Source organism: Malania oleifera, chromosome 2 (assembly GCF_029873635.1).
Source record: "Malania oleifera isolate guangnan ecotype guangnan chromosome 2, ASM2987363v1, whole genome shotgun sequence".
In the NCBI taxonomy this organism is placed as follows: Eukaryota; Viridiplantae; Streptophyta; class Magnoliopsida; order Santalales; family Ximeniaceae; genus Malania; species Malania oleifera.
Genome location: NC_080418.1, coordinates 9,403,562 through 9,420,937, shown reverse-complemented (window position 1 = coordinate 9,420,937; position 17,376 = coordinate 9,403,562). Strand labels below are relative to the sequence as shown.

General features: G+C 35.6%; 1 pseudogene; it reads right to left on the bottom strand.

Annotated features, from left to right (window-relative positions):
- Positions 1–14,655: 14,655 nt before the first annotated feature.
- On the bottom strand, positions 14,656–16,943 carry LOC131148034 (UDP-glucose iridoid glucosyltransferase-like; annotated as a pseudogene).
- Positions 16,944–17,376: the final 433 nt, after the last annotated feature.

Sequence of the window (17,376 nt, the reverse complement as noted above, 5' to 3'; positions counted from 1 at the left end):
CTGTACACCAGAGGCGCTCACACATTTCTTAAAAACCACATCGACCATCCAATCTCACACCACTCCGTACAGCGTTAACACAAATATCATGATCATGATGACCATAGACACATAGCAACAATACCGTGCAAGTGCTTGCCTAAACCAAGCCAACCAAGTTCTGATATCATATAACATATACTGAAACTGTGATACATGGATATTTCATATAATTAATTATCAAGTCAAACATATAATTTTGCATATATACGTATATCATGAAAATCATCCGCCCATACATCGGCAAATCATATCTATAGCACAAGCCGTACGCTAGCAAATCATTTCCATGGGTCGGCCCGTACGCCAAAAAATCATATACATAGCTCAGCCCATACGCTAGAAAATCACGTCCATAGCTTGGCCCGTACGTCGGCAAATCATATACATAGCTCGGCTCGTACATCGGCAAATCAAACACATAGCTCTACCCTTACGTTGACAAATGTATCAAAATCTCGGCTCGTACGCCGGTTTTCCGTTATAAAAATCCGTATCATTAACACATTCCCAGAAAATAGTATTTCATAACAATTTTTATTCATGCCACACTAATAGGTTTTTTTGCATATTTAACATACCATCATTTTCAACAGTATCTTCCCAAATATAAATCATATGTAAATATATTTATTTTCCTGAAACCAAATGCTATAACAATATACATATTTTTTATAAAACACTAGCTTGGTTTATTCTCTTACCTGATTCTTGAAAAACCCCTAAAACAAACACTCCTGCACCCGTTGGATTCCATGTTCAACACTCTGAAAACAACAATCCTTGGATTTGGGATGGTTTCCAACTCAGCCCCACCAACGATCCGCTCCGGCAAACTTGCAGAGAACTTTCCTAGGAGCGTCGTGGTGGCTTCAGATCATCAAATCGATGAGAATCCGACTTGAAATCATAGAGAGAAGGTAGGAGGGGCGTAAGGGAGAGAGAGAATGTGAGAATTTTCGAATTTTGTACATTTAGACGAAGTTTTAGGCTATTTATACCAGGAGATTCGTTGACGAGCCACATCACCTTGTCGACGAGTCCTGTAGAAAGTTTGTCGATGAACTTCAACCATCGTTGACGAATTTCAGGCTTCCAAAAATCCTCTCTTGGTGTCTTCTCGTCAACGAATCCTGTCCTCGTCGACGAGCTCCTCTTATACCTTCGTCGACGAGTCCCCTTTGTTTTTCGACAAGGAGCTGAAAAATTCCTTGGGATTATCCCATCCAAAATGCAACGTCGTCAACTGCCTCCTTCTGTTCCTGCTTCCATTTTGCTTTCTTTTTATTATTTAAATACCATTATTCTGTGGGTCGTTACACTTACCACCAGCTCTGTTTAGAATACATGACGTATTTCATGTTTCTATGTTAAGGAAATACATCTCAGATCCTTCCCATGTCATCGATTATGCATAATTGGAATTCAGTGATACTCTAGCATATGTGGAAACTCTAGTACAAGTCTTAGACAAGAAAGGACATGAATTGCACAGTAAGAAAATTCAGCTAGTAAAAGTCTTGTGGAGGAATCATGCGGTGAAAAAAGCTTCTCCGGAGCTTGAGAAGGAAATCAGACAAAAATACCCACACCTGTTTAGTGGGGTACAGTAGTGACTTGTAAAGTTCAACTAATGACAGATTTATTTTGTTTAGTACATAGTGACAAATGTGTAAATGTTATTTAGAATATAGGATAGGTAGTGTTTTGGTCTTGGGGGAATTTTCTTTTATGAGTATATTTGTAATCTCCCAGAACTGCTTATGTAACCATGGTATTCCTTCGCCATAAGTGAGGGTTAGTAATAAAATAAGTAACCCATTTTCTTTTAAAGATGGCGTCGATACAAATAGTGAATTTCGAGGACAGAATTTTTATGAGGGGAGAATGTAGAGACCTAGAGAATTTATAGCAATTAAGTAATAAGAGAAAGAGAGAAAAAGGAAATTTTTAAGGGGGGTCACACCAGGATGCATTCGTCGACGAAGCAGCTTATTGGGATCATCGACGGGGAAACGTGTCTCATCAATGAGAAATTACTGAGAGGGCTATTTCAGGGCCTAAAATTCATCCACGAAGGTTATTAGTTTGTTGACGAAGTGACGTGTCTCATCGACGAAACCAGAAATATAAGTAGCTCAAACTCGGGTTTTCAGCGCAAAATTTCATCCAAAATCATTTTCTCTCTAAAAGTCGATGCTCCCTCCTTCTCTCTACGATTCCGGCCTCGTTTTTTGCCGGTTTGACGATCCGAAGCCACCACATTACTCCTGGAGGATTGTCTACAAATCTACTGGAATAATTTGTTTGTTAGGCCAACTTGGGAACCATCCCAAAACTAGGGTAAGTAGAGTATTTGAGTATTTCCAGTATTACCAAGTTCATTTGAGCCTAGATTTTGTATTATATGAGAATATACTAGAGTTTTGTGAAGTAAATCAGGGTATTATATTTTCAGGAATAGGGTGTTTTGGGACCCTATAGGAATGGGTTGAGGACCCTAGTGGGTAGTATTTTAGGAACCCAGGTAAAATGATAACATGGTTATAGTCTAGAAATTATGCATATGGATTTAGGGAAATATGTATGTGATGATTATTTAGGTGAATTCAGTTGTTTGATTGGGAATTATACATGTATTATCTCAAGATGTTGGAATTATAAATGTTGCACACGTGAGATTGTAATAACAGTTAGTGCTCAGATAGTTAAGTAAGAGAAATATGCTATGCTAGGAAATTTTAGTATGGTTTCAGTATAAACTATATGTTTTACTAGATTATTATCCAGACCATAAAATATTAGTATAACAGAAAAATACAGTTTTCAAAGCATGTGAATCTTATTATTTAATTGTGTGGCATGAGCTTGGAACAGACTAGTACAATATTTTATATAGCTTACAAATACCATGTTTTATAGTATACTAGATAGAAAATATCATGGAATATATATGTTCTATAGAATGATAAATTTTCAGTATACATATAGATAGAAATTTTACAGAATAATCAGAATACCATGATTTATATATTTTCCATGATAACATGGTTTACAGTATATGTATAGAAAAATATATTTTCAGTATTTTCAGAATACCATGATTTCAGAACCATAACACCCAGATACTTAGATATTCAGACAATTATTCAGATATACATATATTAAATATTCAGTCTGTTATTCAAATTATCAAATCAGTTTTACAATGCTATGCTTATTTAAAAATCATGGTAAAAATAGTAATATAAAGATAGAAGTTATATATATATATATATATATATAGTATCAAACCCTAAGGGACTAGATTCAGTCAGCAAAGCACGACACCGTAGCTATTTTCAGTTCAGAGTGCAACCACATAACTCAGATAGTATGTGGATTTTCAGTAGTCGATCATGCCTATGTTGTGGACAGGCTCCCGTCATTTAAGGTTAAGGAGGTCGATCTGACTTTCGGAGTTTAGTTGACTTATCCCAGTTGGCCAGCTAATGATAAGTCCCGCCCTCGAGCCGCACAACCCTATTATGAGGGGTTAAATCATGACTTTCAATTATCCATCCAGGGAAATTTCTCATGTATTATTATATATATTTAGATTTACAGAAACCGTGGACATACCTATGAGTATTAGAAGTATTATGAACAGAAAATTAAGAAAAATAGTTTATGTTAAGTAATATAGGTATGAGCTATATTGTACATTATTTGTATGTGTTTTCACAAACTCAGTTAATTATGGTATTATAAAATCAGATTTTACAAATATGTAAACTCACATGCCATACATTAGCAATAGCATATTTCATCTTACTGAGCGTTGTCTCATCCTAGTGATTTAACATTTTTCAGGTGATCCAACTAGGCGAGCAAATCAGGCTCGTAGATAGAGGGGACTACAGTACTGCCCTGTCTGTGGGGTGAGTGTTTTTGGGAAGTCATTTTTGAGTAGTCCCTAGGTCCAGATGTGGGTATTTTGGGAATAGATGTGTATGCATATTTTGGGAAAATTTATGACACTCTGGTATTGTATATATTGTCGTGGTCATGTGTATTTTGCTTTCCACTGTATAGGTAGTTTATTAGGTTTCAGGTTCCACGGTCCCTATCAGGTTCGTGATGGTGGTTTGGTTTATATTAGAAGGTATCAAAGCAGTGGAATTTTACAGTTTTTATATATGTGGAAAAAAAATGGCATGTAAAATCAAGCCGTTACACCTTTTCAAAATCCTTGAACATGTGAAATAAAGCATGATTTATTGTGTTTATGTTCGGATAATTAAATTCTTAATTTAAAGTGTTTAAGTGTATGTGCTTGTGTGAGGGTTGAACCGTAGGACATAAGTCGACCATTCTCGTCCTACATCAATGGTTGTCCAAACCATTACTAATACTTACACTAATAGTGACGATTTTTAAAATTGTCACTAATACTACACTTTTAGTGATGAAATTCAAAGCGTTTCTAATACTTTCATCACTAAAAACCAGTTTTTTTGTTGTGTTGGCTGTAAAGAGAATTTTCCGATACTTGCGAGGTACTAAGGAGTTTAGGCTGTTCTACAAGAAGGGATAAAATTCAAATCTGTTTCTCTTTATAGATAGTGACTATGCAAGAGATTTAGATGATCAAAAAAAGCACATCTGAGCATGTTTTCATAATGGGGAAAAAAGTTGTTTCATGGTCATCAAAGAAGCAACCTATTGTCACATTATCATCTACCAAAGCTTAATTTGTTGCTGCAACCGCTTATGCTTGTCAAGCTATTTGGTTAAAGAAAATTCTTAAAAAGCTACATTTCAAGGAGGATGGGCCTACTCACATTTATTGTGACAATGATTCAGCAATAAAGCTTTCAAAAAATCCAGTTCTACATGGTTGAAGCAAGCATATAGATGTAAAGTATCATTTCTTAAGAGATCTCACTAATGATGGAGTCATTACTCTAATTTATTGCAGAAGTGAAGACCAGATTGCTGATGTTCTTATCAAGCCCCTCAAATTGCCTGCATTTCAGAAGCTAAGAAAAGTTCTTGGTGTTTGCACTTTGGATAATCCAATTTGAGGGAGGGCACTTTGGAACTAACCTTCACTAAACTAAATGTTGAAACATCAGTTTAAGGGAAAGATTGTTGAAAAGTCTAGGCAGTTTTTCTTTTGTCCTAATTTTAGGGTGTTCAGTTTTTTTTTTTTTACACCTTGAGTAGTGCTCCATAGGAATTAGTTTACATGTTTAGTAGTGTAACACCCCGAACTCACCAAGTGGGGCCTAAGGTGTCATGTGTACCTTCCAAAGATCTCTGATATGCGGAATATAATTAAACATCCTCAAATAAAATACCAGATTACTAATTTATACGACACTAATAAGATGTATCCTTCTATCCATATTACATAACCAGAAAATAAAATAAACAAAATACATTTGAGTTCTACAACCACTCACTCTAAGCTATACTATCACCTTATCCTAGAGCTCGCTAGGCTCAATCGCGAGATGATCTTGAAAAATAAGTTGTATGATAGGGTGAGACAATTCTTAATAAGGATGGAATAAATAATTATTAGTGTGTGGCAATATGAGTTTTAGTGTATACAAAATATAATCATTTGTTAAACGACAACAACAACTGTTAAGACACTTGTAGACTATATTCACACATGCAACATTTTTAAAAGTGAGAGTTCCCGAGGATTGGGGAGATTACACGCCCATACATGTAACACCCCTTTGCTCGATACCTTTTGTAACCTTACCCATTTAGCTTGGGCATGGCTACAACTGATACCTATCAAGGCACTCGCCTTACTCAGCAAGCCCTCAGGGGAAGAGTGTTGGAATTGGCTAATTTAATCGTTTCGCCGATTCACCACATATCATATCCCATTTTAATTATGGTCGTGTATGTAAAATGTATAAGCTATAAGTGTGAACATACATGTGCAATATATCTCATTTAAATAAAGGTGTGCATGCAAATAATTAGAACTATGAATAATCAAGCATACACGTGCGGAAATTAACGTACAATAATTAAATGAGATAAAGAGAAAGCGACACAATATTTGTTATCGAGGTTCAGCCAAACCAGCCTACGTTCCCGTCTTGGGCATACCCCCCAAGGATTACACTATCCCTGCTCACTTAAACGGGTGGAACAAAAACCGTTACAACCTTTCCTTACGGGATAAGGTAAACCCCAGCTCAAATTTTAGGTTGAGCCCAACTGGTCTCCCTTATAGGGTGGAGACTCCCCAGTTCAATATTTGGACTGAACCCAACCGGTATCACTTACAGAGTTGAGACTTCCCAGTTCAATTAATGGGATGAGCCCAACCGGTACAATAAACCATTTTTGCACATATAAAAATGCTTCTAAAAACAAGTAGAGATGTACAACATTAAAAGCTCAAATATATGCACTCTAATATGATATGAGTTAAGCTCAGTAAAGGGTGCTTATCTAAATAATTAATGAACAAATAAAATATATGTGAAAAAGAAGTATTATTGTTCTCCTATAAATATTTTTGCAAATAAAGAATATTTGGAGAATTTAGGAATTTAAGCTCAATAAAATATTTATACAATAAATAACTTTCTCTCAAAAATATTTATCAAGGAAATAATTGGGAGAAACCAAAGTTATACTCTCAAAAAGTTTTTTAAATATAAATAATAAATGAGAACATGTAAAAATAAATGCCCAAATATAAATACTCTCTTCAAAAGTAATTTTGAAATGAAAGAGTAGGAGAGAGTTGGAGAGTTCTGCTTAAAAGATTTTTCCCCAAAGAAGAGATTTTAACAATAAAAAACGTTTTGGGGGAACTTTGATTAACAATGGATTAGAGAGAAAATTTGGGTTAATCAAAGTTCCCCCAAAACGTTTTTTAAGGTTAAAATCTCTTCTTTGGGGCAAAATCTTTTAAGAACAATGGATGAGAGAAAAAATTTGGGTTAATCAAAGTTGCTAATCTAAGTTATGGAGGGGGCATTTATAGATTTTCCTAAAATTATGACCGTTGGAAACACGCTCAGTATTTTGGAAAAGTTTAATTAAAAGTTAATGACGTTTTAACTCTTTAAAAAATTTCGAACCCGAGAGGTTCGGTCGACCATATTGAAGGTTCGGTCGACCATATCATTGAGTTTGGTCGACTGTGGATAATTTAAACTACAACTTTGGTCAACCATATCCGAGCGATTTTGAACCCTTCGTGGGTTCGATTGACCAATACAAGGTTCGGTTGGCCATTCCTCTGGGTTCAGTTGACTGTGGCAAAAATGAACTACAAGGTTCAGTCGACCAAGTAGTTGGGTGTCAGACACGTGTTGGTTCGGCCGACCGAGGGTGGTGTGTTCAAACTGGAACGGTCAAACGAGCGAAGTCAAATGTTGACTTTTGACCGTTCGGTCAACCGTGGCTTCTGTACTGCCACAGGTTTGATGGACCAGGCAAGTCAAACTTTGACTTCTAGGAAAACAGTGGTTCGGTTGACCAAGCTAGTTGTTATTAGTTTGGTTTTGTCGGCCGAGGGCATTAATAATTAATTTTTTGCCCAAAAATCTAGCGTCGGATGACCGAAGGCCTTATTTTTGCCCCGATTTTGACCCTAAAGCTATTCCAAGAACTTGGTATGATTTTAGTCTTTTTAGAAAAAACAATTTAGTGAAATGTGCTAGTCCCTAGAGTCTATCTACGGTCGATCTGAGCATTCATTCATATCATGCAAATGCATGCATTATTACAGACCAACGATTAAAAATTAAATGCAATACAATTATAAAATAAATGTCTTCTTTTTTGCTCTTTTGTCTTTCATGGAAAACGCCAGTAGATGTGAGCATTTTAGCTTCCATCTTCCACTTCTGTGTGTGCATTCTAAATTGTAAACCTGTTCAAAACACTAGGCACACACATAAGATACATGTGCTTTGTCAGCATCAAAACAGGAATCAGACTCAAAAAGTCAACAAAGAGTTTACTTCGCCCCAACCACACGTAATAGCACATTATAAATTACATTTAATACTTTGTTATAAATAACTTTCACATGCAAACTATAATTCACACCTATATAAATATTATAAACTGTAATTTGTTAATACTTTTGCAGCTAATAGCTATGTACTGTAAATACTTTGTGTAACGCCCCAACTTGGGTCTACTAGGGAGCACTGCGTCTCTCCTCCTCCACCTGGACAAGACAACAGGGGGCGGACCTAATCAGACTAATGACTGGCCCTACAAACCAACACGTGTCCTTTTCGGTGTGTTTTGTCCTCACTCACATACTTCCTGAGAAAACTTCCCAGGTGGTCACTCATCACAAGATTGCTCCAAGCCAAGCATGCTTAACTATGGAGTTCTTATGGGAAAGCTCCTAAAACGAAAGGTGCATCTTGTTGATATGGGTAGTAACATCTAATCTTTTAAACCTTTCATCCATGGGGTATCACATTCTCCCCCACTTATAGAACGTAACGTCCTCATTGCAAACCCACATTTCCAAACCCAAGCGATGTGAATCTCATCACACTTCCGACTGGGTGTTGGCTCTAATACCATTTGTAAAGCCCCAACCTGGGTCTGCCAGGGAGCTCTGCATCTCTCCTCCTCCACTTAGACCAGACCACCAGGGAGCTGGGGGTCTTATCGGACTGATGACTGGCCCTACAGACCAACACGTGTCCTTTTTAGTGTGTTTTGTCCTCACTCACACACTTCCTGAGAAAACTTCCCAGAAGGTTACGTATCGCAAAATTACTCTAAGTCAAGCACGCTTAACCATGGAGTTCTTATAGGAAGGGCTCCTGAAAAGAAAGGTGCACATTTTTTATATGGGTAGTAACATCTAGTCTTTTAAGCCTTTCATCCATGGGGTTTCACATTCTCCCCCACTTATAGAATGCAACGTCCTCATTGCGAACCCACATTTCCAAACCCAAGCAATGTGAATCTCATCACACTTCCGGTTGAGTGTTGGCTCTGATACCATTTGTAACGCCCCAACCTGAGTTTGCCAAGAAGCACTGCGTATCTCCTCCTCCACCTGGACCAGACAACAGGGGGCGGGCCTTATCAGACTAATGACTGACCCCATAAACCAACACGTGTTCTTTTTAGTGTTTTTAGTCCTCACTCACACACTTCCTAAGAAAACTTCTCAGGTGGTCACCTATCCCAATATTGCTCCAAGCCAAACACGCTTAACTATGGAGTTCTTATGGGAAAGCTCCCGAAAAGAAAAGTGCACCTTGTTGATATGGGTAGTAACATCTAATCTTTTAAACCTTTCATCCATGGGGTATCACACTTTGCAACTATACTCTATGAACTGTAATCTCTCGAATACTCTGCTCTGTTATATTCTGTTGTCATATGCTTTGTTTTCATATACTCTACTCTGTTAAACCCTGGTTAATCTACAAATATGAATATAAAAACTCATGTAACGACCCAAAAAATTATAATGATTAAATAATTATAAAAATAATAAATGGAATAGATAAATAAAGAATAAAAGGAGGAAAAAGGAAAATTTTGAAAAAGGGAATAGCAGACCTCGTTAACGAATTTCATGTCCTCGTCGACGAGTCTACTAAAGATCGTCGACGAAGTTCAATTCCTCATCAATGAAAAGATCTCGAGTGAGTAAATTTCATATTTTAAGACTCGTCGATGAATGAATCTTCTCGTCGACGAAGTTTCTTCTATCACTCGTCGATGAATCCTTTCTACTCGTCAAAGAGGCCATGTGGCAAAATCGAGTATAAAAGGGGTTTGGGGAAACTTCTTGGTGAAGGAATTCATTTTCCTCTGTTTGTTTCTCTCTTTAGACGCCCCTCTCCTTTCTTTCTAAGACTCTGGCACGGATTCAGCCCAAATCGACGATCGGAGACGACTACGGTGTTCTAGGGAAGATTCTCTACATATCTAGCGGAACAGAATTCTAAACTGGGCTTTTCGAGAAACGCTTCTAAGTTGAGGTAAGGGTTAAGATTCTTAGTTTTTGGGTTCTAAAGGTTTATTTAAGGTTTATAAGTTGAGAAAATGTAGAAATGGTAGATTATTTGGGGTTTACCTGATTAAACTAGGGTTTTTGAACTAGGGTCCGGGTGAGCGTCATAGGCATCTTTTGGGGATTCCTATTGGCGTAGTTGAGGAAAGCAGGTAAGGGGGAATATATATTAAACTAGAATTTTATGAATTAAACAAATAAAAAATGGATAATTTATGTATATGTATATGTTTTCTTATGGGTTAAAAATGTCAACCGTTTAAATTATGATTTCTGAGCCTATGGTTGTTTTATTAGTTATGTATATGTGAAAAATGGACTGAGAAAACTGAAATATTTTTCAGGATTATTATGTAATAAATGAAAGGTATATTTTCAATATATAAATGTTAAATGTAGGTTGACTTATTTTACAATATATATATATATATATATATATATATATATATGAATTTTACTGTTAAATAGTGTGACATGAGTAAAATAGAATTCTGTGTGGAATTATGTTATATGTATGAGATGCGGGATATACTGGAAATGAATTGAAATGAAAATGTTATATGAAATATGTTGCATGTGAGTGTTAATGCAACCATGGAACCAAAAACAGCTTAAAGATGCTAGGACTAACACAAAAACAACTGAAAGATGCTGGGTATAAAATGAATTGAAAATGAAATGTGAAATGTGAACAATGTGAAATGGGAAAAGCCACGTAAAGTGAAGTGAAATGAAATATAAAAGATGAAAACATGAATAGTTGATAAATGCAGAATAATGGCAGACAAAATAATGTATTATGGTAGTATCATTATTTATGCTAGTAGAACATATTACGTTTGGGTGGGGCATACTCTTCGATCGAGAGCTTGCTGAGAAAGGCGAGTGCCCTTGTTAGTATTAAGTGTAGCAGTAGACTGCATAACGTACTAGGGAAACGGAAAACTAATTATATGGGCGGGTAGATTTTCCTATTCTCGGGAGCCTTCGTTGGTAAACCTTTGGATGAACTGTGTGAGTATAAGATTACTTCTTCACTTGAGGGCTTACTGAATAAGGTGAGTGTCATGGTATGCTTCAGTTGTGACCTTTGGACTGTCTAAAGTATCAGAGCAGATGGGTGCTACTTGTATGGGCAGGTAATCACCCCTATCCTTAGGTTTTTCTCCTGGGTATAATATCTTACATGCGATTGATTAGGTTCAGAAAATGATTTCAGAAATTATGTTAAAGATTTGCAAATGTTGAATATTATGTTGATTATAATCTTATATTGGCTACACGCTGATTTAATATATTGTTTCTTCTCCTACTGAGATGTGTCCCACTCGAATACAAATTTATCTTTTTCAAGACCTCCACGAGATTGAGCTTAGAGAGCTCGGGATTATTATAGCATTTATGGTTATAAAAAAGAGAAAGGGTATAATTTATGATGATACTTTTTGGGATGTAAATATTTTATAATTATGTTTTATGTTTTAAGTCTTATGGGTTGTGAATACTGAAAGTTGTTGGTTATGTTTTATGTGTAAATATGTGAATACAAGTGGATAAAAAGTTGAGTTTGGAATATACGTAGAAGTAGGAAACTATGGTATTATATTGGTTAAGGATTGTAGTTATGTTTCCCACTGCATATTTATTAATGGAATAATAGGTACAGAAAAATGAATGACGTGGCACCTAGGTCCCACAAGGCGTGTTCGGGGCACCACAAAGCACGGTTAATCAAATATAACGCACCGAACCGGGTTTTCTAGGTTCGAGACGTTACAACTCACCCCCGAATGGATAAACGACATGCTTCCCCTTATGACGGGTTGTACAGCCCGTAAGCTGGACTTAACCCTGGCTAACCTGCCACCAATTTAAGTCAACAATACTGTATGTCTGCTAGTACGAATGGTTGTCCCATAGCCAGTCTAGACTCTAGGTGGGAACTCTACACTTCACTGACCCACTCGACTATTTAATACCAACACTCTCCCCGAGACGTGTGGTTGCAATAAGCTCTTCATTACTGTAGCTGCGGTACCTAGTGATCTATTGTCCATTGAAGTTCTTAAACCATACATTACAATTTAACATTAGTAATACTCTATACTTTACTTTCTTTTCCACAGTTCGAAAAAATAGTATAATACCCACGCATTTCAGTATATCAATATATCATTCTATAAACTCATAACTTTAATTAAACAATAAAATTCTTTCTCATGCCACACGATTTGAGTGTTTCTCATAATTATATAAACTACTGGAAAACGAGTCATTTTATATCCAATATCTATTTTTCCGAACATACTAGTTTAATTATATCCACCATTTCTTTAACTCAAAATACATTTTTAAAGGAAAAACAGAGCTAACCAACCCTACTCACTTTAATTATTTGCAAAATACGTATAATAAATCAAACTAATAGTTTTAACTAGTCAAATCATTTAGAAAATCTACTATAACAATCTAGAAATCAAATACTTTAATACAATCAGTTCAACTTTAAAATAACAATTATTATAAAATCCCTAGGCTCACAAACACCAATTTAATTAACTCATAATAATAATAATAATACTCCAAAATCCAATTTCCATATGCTAGAATATTTAGAAAAACATGTGTATAATTTATGTAATTTCATATTACAATTTAATCGGTTAAATTATAAAAAATTTCTGACATAACTTATTTCCCTTACATTATCCTTGGAGTGGTGCCTAAGAAGTCTAAACCTAAAATCTGCTCCGATTAAGTTGCTAAAGATCGAAGCTGAGACCCTGTGGTGGTGGTGTTTGATCGTCAATTTGGCTAAAGATTTGAGAGAAATTGAGGAGAGAGAAAATTTACCTTATCCAGGAGTGGTGCCTATGACGCCCAAATCACAAGTTCACTCCGGTTAAAATATTGGTGGCCGAGAATGGAACCAAGGGTATTTCCCGTTCTTCAATTGATCGAGAATCAGCCGAGTAAATGAGGAGAGAGAGGTGACGGAGGAGAGAGAAACAACGCAGAGAGAGAATGCCAGTCTGTTCTCAAAATTCTTTTCCCTGAAGCTTAAGCTTTCGGATTAAGTTATATATATGTTTTAGATTATAATATTATTACTTTATTATATTATATTACTTATATATATATATATATATATATATATATCTTATTCCAATAAGATTTTATTACCATTATAATACTATTCACTTTATTTGTTTAATTAATTAATTAATTTAATTCCATAATTTATTTTTATTTTTATTTTTCGGCCGGGTTACTACATTTTCTCCTCCTAACAAAAATTTCGACATCGAAATTTGCTAGTAAATCACTTAACACAACTATGAGATTTTCCTTTAAATAGATATCTAACTCGAAGATTGGTAGTCTGAATTTCAGGGTTAAGTTATATATATGTTTTAGATTATAATATTATTACTTTATTATATTATATTACTTACTTACATATATATATATATATATATATATATATTATTCCAATAAGATTTTATTGCCATTATAATACTATTCACTTTATTTTGTTTATTTAATTAATTAATTTAATTCCATAAAAAAAAAATTTTGGGCCGGGTTACTACAAGTATTGCTTGCATTTTGTGCCTATTTTTATGCTTTTAATTGTTGTGTATTAGCCTATATAAAGGTTGTTTGTGTGATGAATGATATATGTCGAATACCTTCTATTAGAAAAAGCTCCTCTCCTGTTTTTCTATCATAGAGATGGGCAAGAGAAATCAAAAAATCGAAGCAAAGCACAACACTGAACTAAAAAATCAGTTAACCATTTTTTTGGTTTAATTTCAATTCGGAGTTCTTAATTTTTTCAGTTTTCAGTTTGATTCAGTTCGGCCCATTCAATATCCACAATTAACTGAACTAAGCCAATTCGATATATTATAAGTATACATATAAAGTACATATTATATATAATATCATATATAATTTTAATAATTTAAATTAAAAAAATGTATTAATCTAATATTCATGCTTAAATTTTATTTTAAATATTTTAAATTTACATGTTGCTTATTATGAAAGAAAAAATATTATTTTTAGTAAGTTTGAAATTTTAAATTATATTTAATGGTTTAGTTTGGTTAACCATTGGATATTGGTCTAGAAAACGATTAACTAAATTTCGATATTGGTCTAGAAAACGATTAACTAAATTTCGGTTAACCGGATTACGGTTTGCATTTTCTAACAAACCGAAACTTTGGTTTCATTAATGATTCAAGGGTAATAGTTTCGTTAACCCAACCATACCCATCCCTACCCATGTATATACTAAATTGTAAAAATACAATAGTTCATGTGTAAAATTACAAATTTATCAAATATAAATAATAGAAAAATAGACAATTTATTAGAATGAATTAAGATATTAATAACCAAGTAATGGTAAAGAAATTCTCTCATTACAAATTAAAGATATTTGTACTTTAGACAAATAAGCGTACAATGTCATTTTCAAAAACTAGAGGGTTGTGAACAAATTTTACTCCTTCCCCCACCCCGCCCCCTCAAAATAAAATAAAATAAAACGTGTGGCATTCCTCTCAAGTACAGTAACATCACAAAGATAATTTGTGGTTAATCAATTCATCCAAGGATGTGTAAGAAGAACCCCCTTCCTTTACACAGAGCTCAACCTTTTTCTTCAATTCTATTGCCCTCTGCCTCATTTCCTTCCCTTCCTTCTCTATAATTAGCCTTCTTATAATCCTTCCAATCTCTCCTCCATCCAATTCATTCTTTATTTCTATGTTTAAGCCCACCCTCCACACATGGCTCAAGTACCTTGCATTCACTTTCTAGTCGCCATCGAATGGTCGACATATCATTGGAATCCCTTCACAAATACTCTCCATAGTCGAATTCCAACCGCAGTGGCTCCAAAACCCTCCTATAGCTCGATGTGCCAGAACCTCTTTCTGAGGTGCCCATTTCACAATGCAACCTCTTTCTCCCAACTTATCTTTAAAATTTTCTAGTAAGGGCTCAATATTGTTCAATCCAAGAACCAAATCGGGGCGAACTACCCACAAGAAAGGTTGTTCGTTGTCTACTAAACCCTGAGCCATCTGGGTTAGTTCTTTCTCCTCTATGAAAATTATGCTCCCAAAGCTTACATAGATAACAGAGTGACCCACTTGCTTGTTTAGCCATATAATGCTCTTGTCATCTTCTTTTAGTAAGCTAGAAGAGGAAGTTGGAGCCATTTTGTGAAAAGGCCCTATTGTAAAGAATGGAACTTGATACTGTTGTTGGTGTAGTATCAATAATGGTTGTTCGAGGAAGTCTATTGTGTTGTAGATGATGGCACAAGAAGTCTTTGGATTGCAAATAGTAGCTACTAGTTTGAGGAAGCCTTCAAACTTCATAGAATCATGGAATGGCAAATCCTTGAACCTAAGGGGATGAAGTTTCGGCACTTCTTGCAATATACAATATGTTGTCTAACGTTATAAACAACATGGTAGGAAAAAAAATACAAGTTAGATGTCATATTATGACATATTCTCAAATACAATGAATAGGTCCCAAATTATAGAAGATGTTTGTCCCCTTCTTTTGCATTATTTTATTGCTAAACAATGTTGAATTCTTGAATTAATATATCAACTAGATTATTTCAGCTAGAAATTCACATTTTTGTGTTTGTTGTCAACAAAGAAGGAAGGAAATTGAAATATGAACTGAATCAATGAAGAAAATTTTGATTATACATATCATGAACTTTTTTTTCTTAATTATTAATTATATTAAAAAAGAATTTTTTTAAATATTTTTAATGGTATATGATATGTAGAAACAATATCATGAAAAAAGAGTTTTCCTTCCTAATTTCCTTTCATTTCCATTAACAAAATCCTTAAGCCAAATAGGGAGACTAAAAGGAAAATATATTGAAAAAAGAGATGGGGTACCCTTAGTTGAAAACTCTAAATTAATTTAATAAGTTTCCAATATAATGAACTTTATCACAATAAGTAATTTATTCTAGAGAATCATTTTAAGGATAATCAATTCTAAGTTAAGTTTTGAATTTTAAATCTTTAATTAAAGTTGAGTTGGAGCGATTTATTAGATTTAACGGATTTTACTTGGTTTTACAATAAAGTCATTTGATCTATTATATTTAAAGTATTATATTTCATTAGAGTTGGGTTAGATTCAAATCGCACCCCAATTTGAAGCTCAGGTTCAAATCAAGGAATAATATTAAAAGCTAAAAATAAAAAAAATTCAAAGTGTTAACCTCTTCAAAAATGGCATCTCCCGAGATATCACCCTGGGGGAAGGCTTATAATACCCACAAAAAAAAAAAAAAGAAGGAAAATTACATACCCTGCGGCGGAAAAAGGCCTTGGCGATGGAATTGAGGGATGGCGGCGTAAGATAGTGAGGCGGCGAGTGAGCAGGTGTGTAGCACGATGCTGGGGATCTCCAGTTGATAAGCCACGGCTTCGGCGAAGTGCATGAGTCCGTCGTAGATGATGGCGGCGATCACCTCGCCGTTATTCTCATCGGACGGCGGCGGCTGCGACAACTGGGCCGACAAGTAGTCCCGGAGCGGCACGGTGCAGATGGTATTGAGAAAGTCAGTATGGGCGGCTGGGTCGCCGGCGGGGAGATCGGGATGGGAGAAGCCGTCGGAAAGGCGGTGGAAACGGAAGTGGTAATGGTTAACGGCCGGGAAGGTGGGCTCGAGGGAGTGGAGGAGGGAGATGGAGAACCCCCTGGAGTGAAGCATGTTCCCCAGCTACAGCATTGGGTTTACGTGTCCTTGCAGCGGGAACGACACCAGCACCACTCGCCGCCGGCCGCCACCTCTCTGTCTCTTCCTCCGCTTCTCCATCTCCATCTCTCTCTCTCTCTCTCTCTCTCTCCCAGGGTGTGGTTCAGGTGGTAGTGCGGGTTGCAAGAGTGCCTTTCACGAGGTCAGGTATTCAAACCCTCTTGGACTCGTTTCCGCCCCTGGACTCCTGAATTTACCCTCCTTTTGGAGTTGTGGGGTCAACTTCAAGGGGCGCAGGATTAGTCACGTGGACCGTAAAATGGACGCGTGGATACCTGGTACGTAATCCAAAAAATATATATATATGGTCAATCGAAAAGAAATTAGCAGTTTATAATAGCCGCGCGTAGACTACGTAGTTGTATTTTTTGTTTTAACTAATCGCACGAGGAGGAGCAGACCAATTTTTTTCTAATCTCTTATTGCTTGTATTTTACCCACGGTGTCAAAATAAAAATATATTAATAAATAAATAGAAATACCATCCTTTTTT